Here is a 7,645-nt window from a genome sequence, read left to right as displayed (position 1 = left end):
CTTGTGATCTCCATCTCCGAAGCACCGTCATGATCACCATCGTCACCGGCGCGACACCTTGATCTCCATCGTAGTATCGTTGTCGTCTCGCCAACTAATTGCTTTTACGACTATCGCTACTGCTTAGTGATAAAGTAAAACTATTACATGGTGATTGCATCTCATACAATAAAGCGACAACCATATGGCTCCTGCCAGTTGCCGATAACTCGGTTACAAAACATGATCATCTCATACAACAAATTATATCACATCATGTCTTGACCATATCACATCACAACATGCCCTGCAAAAACAAGTTAGACGTCCTCTAGTTTGTTGTTGCAAGTTTTACGTGGCTGCTACGGGCTAGCAAGAACCGTTCTTACCTACGCATCAAAACCACAACGATAGTTTGTCAAGTTGGTGCTGTTTTAACCTTCGCAAGGACCGGGCGTAGCCACACTCGGTTCAACTAAATCGAGAGAGACAGACACCCGCCAGTCACCTTTAAGCAACGAGTGCTCCGAACGGTGAAACCAGTCTCGCGTAAGCGTACGCGTAATGTCGGTCCGGGCCGCTTAATCTCACAATACCGCTGAACCAAAGTATGACATGCTGGTAAGCAGTATGACTTATATCGCCCACAACTCACTTGTGTTCTACTCATGCATAGCATCAACGCATAAAACCAGGCTCTGATACCACTGTTGGGGAACGTAGTAATTTCAAAAAAATTCCTACGCACACGCAAGATCATGGTGATGCATAGCAACGAGAGGGGAGAGTGTTGTCCACGTACCCTCGTAGACCGACAGCGGAAGCGTTATCACAACGCGGTTGATGTAGTCGTACGTCTTCACGATCCGACCGATCAAGTACCGAACGTACGGCACCTCCAAGTTCTACACACGTTCAGCTCGATGACGTCCCTCGAACTTCGATCCAGCCGAGTGTTGAGGGAGAGTTTCGTCAGCACGACGGCGTGGTGACGATGATGATGTTCCACCAACGCAGGGCTTCGCCTAAGCTCCGCAACGGTATTATCGAGGTGTAATATGGTGGAGAGGGGCACCGCACACGGATAAAATATCGTATATCAAGTGTGTATAGAGGTGCCCCCCTGCCCCCGTATATAAAGGAGCAAGGGGGAGGCTGGCTGCCCTAGGCGCGCCAAGGAGAGAGGGGGAGTCCTCCTCCTAGTAGGAGTAGGACTCCCCTTTCCTAGTCCTACTAGGAAAAGAAGGGGGGAAGGAAAGAGAGGGAGAGGGAGAGGGAAAGGGGGCTGCGCCCCCCTCTCCTAGTCCAACTAGGACTCCTCCTGGGAGGGGGCGCGCCACCTCCTGGCTGCTGCCCTCTCTCTCCCCTCAAGGCCCACTAAGGCCCAATACTTCCCCGGGGGGTTCCGGTAACCCTCCGGCACTCCGGTTTAATCCGAAACTTCTCCGGAACACTTCTGGTGTCCGAATATAGTCGTCCAATATATCAATCTTTATGTCTCGACCATTTCGAGACTCCTCGTCATGTCCGTGATCACATCCGGGACTCCGAACAACCTTCGGTACATCAAAACATATAAACTCATAATATAACTGTCATCATAACTTTAAGCGTGCGGACCCTTTGGGTTCGAGAACTATGTAGACATGACCGAGACACCTCTTCGGTCAATAACCAATAGCGGGACCTGGATGCCCATATTGGCTCCCACATATTCTACGAAGATCTTTATCGGTCAGACCGCATAACAATATACGTTGTTCCCTTTGTCATTGGTATGTTACTTGCCCGAGATTCGATCGTCGGTATCTTGATACCTAGTTCAATCTCGTTACCGGCAAGTCTCTTTACTCGTTCCGTAATACATCATCCCGCAACTAACTCATTAGTCACAATGCTTGCAAGGCTTATAGTGATGTGCATTACCGAGTGGGCCCAGAGATACCTCTCCGACAATCGGAGTGACAAATCCTAATCTCGAAATACGCCAACCCAACAAGTACCTTTGGAGACACCTGTAGAGCACCTTTATGATCACCCATTTACGTTGTGACGTTTGGTAGCACACAAAGTGTTCCTCCGGTAAACGGGAGTTGCATAATCTCATAGTCATAGGAACATGTATGAGTCATGAAGAAAGCAATAGCAACATACTAAACGATCGGGTGCTAAGCTAACGGAATGGGTCAAGTCAATCACGTCATTCTCCTAATGAGGTGATCCCATTAATCAAATGACAACTCATGTCTATGGCTAGGAAACATAACCATCTTTGATTAACGAGCTAGTCAAGTAGAGGCATACTAGTGACACTCTGTTTGTCTATGTATTCACACATGTATTATGTTTCCGGTTAATACAATTCTTGCATGAATAATAAACATTTATCATGATATAAGGAAATAAATAATACTTTATTATTGCCTCTAGGGCATATTTCCTTCAGCATCCGGCTGCGCGGTGGACGTGTCCGGCGGCGCGGGGAGGGGATGGCTAGAGTTTTGCCCGAAAATGGAGGGGGAGGTGCTTACTTATAGGTAGAGGGAGCTAGGAGAGGGCTATGGAGGTGCGGTTTTCACCCACACGATCGTGATCCAATGGCGAAGAGCATGGAGTGGGTTTAGATGGGCTAGTGGGCTGTTGTGGAGGGGTGTTGGGCTGCAAAGAGAGAGGGATCCGGCGGTTAATGCGGTTAACCGTTGGGGCATCAAACGATCTCCAAATGGAACGAAATTTGACAGGCGGTCTACCGGTGATGTACCAAAACCGCTCGTCAACTCTTGCCCATTACGAGAACTTTTTTCTCCCACTCACGAAACAAGATCTGGGAGGTGCGACGGGTGCATGTGAGAGCGTCTGGGCTCAGAACGGACAACGGAGAGAACTGAGAGACCCGAACGGATGCAAGTTTTGACAACATGCTGATGAAATGCAGATGATGACATGGCCAAGTGCAACACACAAGAAAATGACATGGCAATGACGGCGAATAAACAGAAGACACTTGGCGCATCGGTCTCGGGGCGTTACAACTCTCCTCCACTAATTGAAGATCTCTTCCAGAGATCTTAGGAACGAGACGGAAGGGGAAACGAGGATGAGGTAAAACAAAAGCGCAAGAGATGAACAAGGTTGAGAGCACTCGGGTAGAAAGAGGAATCACAATTATGATGAGAATCAAAGCCACTCCGGTTAGAACAAGATAGAAAAGGAACAAGAATGAAAGAATTTAGGCAGCACTCCGGCTGAACATGGAAAGAATAGAACATGATCTTGACAAGATGGGACGATGCTTGACGAGAGGAACAACACAATGCCTCCGGAAGAATTGAAAAAGTGGAATGAAAAGAACGGAGAAAAAGATGACAACTTCTACCACGAATGAAATCGAAAGCATCCTTAGAAGGAAGGGTTGAACGGAGTTGTTGAGAAAATCAACAACAAAAGAATTGCTTTGCGTGGGCTTATGTAAACATCTCAAAACTTGAGGTGAATTTCTGCCACTACTAAATGATTGAATGGCTGAGAAGAACGAAGAAATGCAAAACTCCACTTCAAAAGAATATGGAGAATTAATTGGACTTCGATCACAAAGAGGAAAAGATACTTGAGCTCCTCCAACAAGAACCTTGATGAACACTTGAAGGATGAATTAAATCCTTGCGAACCACCGTGAAGAACTCCAGTAACAGAAGGATGATGAGATAGAATTGAAGGATGAAAAGAATAAGATTAAAGCTTTGTAGTGATTTAGATGGAGGTTCCGACGAGACGACCGAGGAAACTTTGAACTTGGGGAAAGAAAAGGTGAAAAAACTTCGAACTAAGAATGTGATATGACGAACAAACTCCGAAAAGAAGAGATTAATCAACTTGACGAAAGAAGAATAAGAATTATGTTATGCTTATCCTTTACCAATTAAATTGATGAGAAGCAATGGATTTGCATACTACTTATTTGCGTTGGAAAAGATTAAGTGGAGATATAGGGAAAAAATTGGGAAGGTATTCATGAACCACCATAAGAAATGAAACGAACGAAGAAAAGAGAATGAATCACCGGGAAGAATTAGAAGAACAAATATGTTTGAGGGGATTTAGATGCAAAAGAATGAAGATATCACAAGCTGACTAAAGAATTCTTGAACAATGCACCGGTACGAATATGGAGACGAACGAAGTGGCATCAGTTTAGAATAATTGGAGACGAACCTGAAAACTTGGAGCGAAGAAATATTCCGAAATGAAGGTCTCCGGATAATCAAAACGGAAAACAACTCCTGAAATACTCTAGATGGGTAAGAAACGAATCGCACGATTGGAAACAATTTGAGAGGATAACAGCGAGCTAGCACCACGAATCTTCAAGAGAACGGAGCAAGATTCGGTCTTCAATGCTGATAATGAAGACGAGGAACACCACAAAAATTGTTGAGATACTCCGGGAAATGAAAAACGAAGAGGTTGAGCCGACAATGAAAATAATTTGAAATCGATCTTGAAAAAGCATCTGGCTGATGAAATTCATTCTTATGTCAAACTTCGAAAGAATTCGAGAATAACTCCGGAAAATTAGAAGAGCCGGGTAAGATCCTGGGAAAAGACCTGTGGGTTAGGGCCCACTCAAAAGAAACACCGTTGTGAGGGATTGAAGAAGAGATGACGCACCAGAACAACTGAAAGACTTGGATGAGGTGACAACCTCAAAATAATTGAATGCAAACACGAATCTTCTAAGATGTCTTCATCACTCCGGAACAATTAAATGGCAAGAGGCGAACGAGCAAGGGGAAACATTTGAACCAAGGAAAGGAATATGAATAACCTGAAAACTTGACTTGAATCCACCGAAAGGAAAACGAGATGAACAATGATAAACTAGACGAGAATTCACCGGTTGAGACAATTGAGGAAAGACTGAAGAGGCTCCGTACGAATGAAATTGATGCTCGAATAGAGGCTCAGACTCCTGGAAGAAAAGGGGTGGGAGGGCGGAAAAAACAAAGGAAACTTGGAACGGTGAACCGACGAATAACTTGAAGAGAAAAGCACCGATTGAAATAATTGAGGAAAGATGCAAAGGCTTGGCACGCGTAGGATGGATACTCGATTACGAACTCCGGCTCCGAGAAGAAAAAGGGTGGGCGGTTGGGAAAAAGAAAGACAACTACAGACGACATTGTTTATCTTCGGACAAAGAAACAATGTCGTTGAGAACAAACTGAGGAATGATCTCGCAAAAAGACGACGAGGATTGAATGACTCAAAGAGAAGTGCACCGGATCAAAAGAGCTGACATCACAACGATCAGAAACTAACTGTGTGATCCTAAAAAAATGTGAAGGGGAAGAGGAGTATATCAAAACACGTACGTCAAGATTTCTCACTAGAGCGACTAAGGGACAAAGGAGTAAAAAGAATTCTTACTCTCTGATATAACTAGACTCCGAAAAAGTTTTCTTCTAGACTCGACAACGGCCATGCTAGCATGCTATCATGGAGCAGCATCAACACGCCGTGGTAAATTTTTTTGTCCCATTTGGGGCAGGTTTGGGTATAAGCTTCTCACAACAAGCGTGATGGTTTCGGTAGGGAATGTGCAACCTTTGAGGATGAAATAATATCCATTGCCTCTTATTGCTTTCAAAAAAAATTAGTGTCAACATAGAACAAAAGGAGTGTTGTGTTAAGTTTTGTAATTTTTGGGGGTTCGTTGGGACATTTTTATACATTAACTGGGTTTTCTAGGCATTTTATGTGCATAATTCAAATTTGAACTACATGCACATGCTCCAGTGCATATAAATTGGTTGAAAAATCAAATTTGTGTCATTGGTTGCATGCTTAGGTCCCATGCAAGAAATGGGAATGAATGTCAAACACCCTGCCACCGTCACTCGGCCGCAAACATTGAGGTACGTGGTTTTTAAACTCTAGTAAATCTAAAACTCGTCTCAAATTCATGAAACTTGGCATGCTATCATGGAGCGGCATCAACGTGTCGTGGTAAATTTTTTGTCCCATCTGGGGCAAGTTTGGGTATAAGCTTCTCACAACAAGCGTAATGGTTTCGGTAGGGAACGTGCCACCTTTGAGGACGAAACGATATATGTTGCCTCTTATTGCTTTGAATATTTTTTTAGTGTCAACATAGAACAACAGGAGTGTTGTGTTAAATTTTGAAATTTTTGGGGGTTCGTTTGGAAATTTTTATACATTAACTGGGTTTTCTAGGCATTTTATGTGCATAATTCAAATTTGAACTACATGCACATGCTAATTCGGTTGAAAAATCAAATATGTGTCCTTGGTTGCATGCTTAGGTCCCATGCAAGAATTGGGAATGAATGTCAAACACCCTTCCACCGTCACTCGGCCGCAAACATTGAGATACCTGGTTTTTAAATTCTAGTAAATCCAAAACTCGTCTAAAATTCATGAAACTTGGCATGCTATCATGGAGCGGCATCACCATGCCATGGTAAATTTTTTGTCCCATTAGGGGCAGGTTTTGGTATACGCTTCTCACAAACCAGAGCTTCTCACAACTAGCGTGATGATTTCGGTAGGGAATGTGCAACCTTTGGGGACGAAACAATATCCGTTGCCTCTTATTGCTTTCAAAAAAATTCTAGTGTCAACATAGAACAACAGGAGTGTTGTGTTAAATTTTGGAATTTTTTGGGGTTCGTTTGGACATTTTTATACATTAACTGGGTTTTCTAGGCATTTTATGTGCATCATTCAAATTTGAAATACATGCACATGCTCTAGTGCATATAAATTGGTTGAAAAACAAATCTGTGTCCTTGGTTGCATGCTTAGGTCCCATGCAAGAAATGGGAATGAATGTCAAACACCCTGCCACCGTCACTCGGCCGCAAACATTGAGATACCTGGTTTTTTAATTCTAGTAAATCCAAAACTCGTCTAAAATTCATGAAACTTGGCATGCTATCATGGAGCAGCATCACCATGCCATGGTAAATTTTTTGTGCCATTTGGGGCAGGTTTTGGTATACGCTTCTCATAAACCAGAGCTTCTCACAACTAGCGTGATGATTTCGGTAGGGAATGTGCCACCTTTGGGGACGAAACTATATCCGTTGCCTCTTATTGCTTTCAAAAAATTTCTAGTGTCAACATAGAACAACAGGAGTGTTGTGTTAAATTTTGGAATTTTTCGAGGTTCGTTTGGACATTTTTATACATTAACTAGGTTTTCTAGGCATTTTATGTGCATCATTCAAATTTGAACTACATGCACATGCTCCGGTGCATATAAATTGGTTGAAAAACAAATATGTGTCCTTGGTTGCATGCTTAGGTCCCATGCATGAAATGGGAATGAATGTCAAACACCCTGCCACCGTCACTCGGCCGCAAACATTGAGATACCTGGTTTTTAAATTCTAGTAAATCCAAAACTCGTCTAAAATTCATGAAACTTGGCATGCTATCATGGAACGACAGCAACATGCCGTGGTAAATTTTTTGCCCCATTTGGGGCAGGTTTGGGTGTAACCTTCTCACAAACCAGACCTTCTCACAACAAGCGTGATGGTTTCAGTAAGGAACGTGCCACCTTTGGGGATGAAACAATATCCGTTGCCTGTTATTGCTTTCAAAAACCTTCTAGTGTCAACATAGAACAACAGGAGTGTTG

Source organism: Aegilops tauschii, chromosome 2 (assembly GCF_002575655.3).
Source record: "Aegilops tauschii subsp. strangulata cultivar AL8/78 chromosome 2, Aet v6.0, whole genome shotgun sequence".
NCBI lineage: Eukaryota > Viridiplantae > Streptophyta > Magnoliopsida > Poales > Poaceae > Aegilops > Aegilops tauschii.
Note: the sequence above shows the minus strand (reverse complement) of the source record.